The sequence below is a fragment of the Asterias rubens genome, chromosome 14 (genome assembly GCF_902459465.1).
Source record: "Asterias rubens chromosome 14, eAstRub1.3, whole genome shotgun sequence".
NCBI classification, from domain to species: Eukaryota; Metazoa; Echinodermata; class Asteroidea; order Forcipulatida; family Asteriidae; genus Asterias; species Asterias rubens.
Window position 1 is genome coordinate 3,786,144 of NC_047075.1, and position 1,694 is coordinate 3,787,837.

Sequence of the window (1,694 nt, forward strand, 5' to 3'; positions counted from 1 at the left end):
AAAAAAAAACCGGGGACTCTATGCTGAAGATTGAAGAGTAGTCCACTCCACTAACTTTAGATTGATTTCCAGACTTTGTGACTTAGTTTAGTGATTGTAGCAACTCATGAATACGTCTATTGAATGTGCCTCGAATAATAACTCTAGATTTCCTGACTAGACGTTATTCATCCCATAATCATCTATGTGCGCATCACCTGCCACCAAGCGAAAGGTATACAGATCACACACTTGTGAACAGTAGGCCCTTCTCGCAAATGTTTCAAACGTTCCCAATGATTTTTCTAACAACTCTAACCGAGCGCAAGTGCATAATAGTACTGATTTCAAATAAATTGTTTGTCTTATATACAAAATGTTATTATAATTCAGAATCAATTATTGTATAATGTAACGAAAGTCGGAATAATAATAATTATTTCGTTCGTGGTTCATTTAAATACATTTCCATGGCAGCCAGGGGCACACTATTTCTAGGGGTTTATTCCAAAAGTAAATAAAAAACACCAAACCAAAAATGAAAACGAAGCAAAACATCAAACACAACTTTTTAAAACATAATACGAAGTACAGTTATTATGAATAAGAGGTAAACATTGTCTATGATTCACAATAAATAAAATTGCCAGGGACACCACAAAAGAAACAGAAGTTCTTAACTGCAGTGAACCGAAGAAATAATAAACAGCGCCCTCACTTTGGTCGAAGGGAAAGCCTTTAATTGGCTGAGAGTTCTGCGCGGCACGATCCAAGCGTGAACGTTTTAATTGTTTAGCGGCCAATGAAAGGGGACTAACAATAGATTGACAAATAATAATTGCCTTGTTTACTGTCATGTAAATTAAAATAATAATTACATTAGAACTCGTTCAGTCGTATTTTTCTTCTGCCCCCTCAATGAAATTATAATGTAGTGCAGGCCTATTTCAAATTAAGGTCATGTATTTTTATATTGAGACAAAAAGTTAGGCCTAGCTGTTGCAAACAACTTACCAACCAACCAAAAAATGACCGACGGTATAATTGACAAAAAATGACTGACATTTTCGACCATAGAGAGTCCTTTTCTTCTCCATTTTTTTAAAAAGGTTTTGTTATGTTAAAAACATTCGATAAAATTAACAACAGTTCGGTTAAACATTGGCCCCAAAACCAAATTAGCGTCTAAAGTGTATCTAATGGGGGAAAATGAAGTTTCAAGATGCAAATTATTGGTCCAGCCGCTTGTGTTGTAATTGTAACGAAGTCTGTCCGCCAAAAAATATCGTTATCAACATCACGTATAGAGCTAACTATATGAATGAATTCTGAATAAATTTATGTCGCTTGACGAGCGAACCGTAGGCCTACCACCAAAGACAACGATGTTTTAACCACAACAGTTTTGAGAAATTGATTTCCAATAAAATAAAAGAAACTTTACAATATTTATATTTCCTCACTAATTATCCTGCAATCATGGAGGAAGAAATAGCTGTAACCTTCGTTGTGTTTCCACGAAAAATCCCTTTAATGAGATGAGAGCAGTCACCCCAGCCCCCCCCCCCCCCGAAAAAAAAAAAAACCGGGGAGGAAATAGTCTTCACGGGTCACCAAATACCACACAATGAAAGAGCTTTTGAGGCCAAACAACGCTGCCTAGTTTATGCGCATGCGTACCAACCACCTGTGCGTTGCAATTTTATTGCATTTAG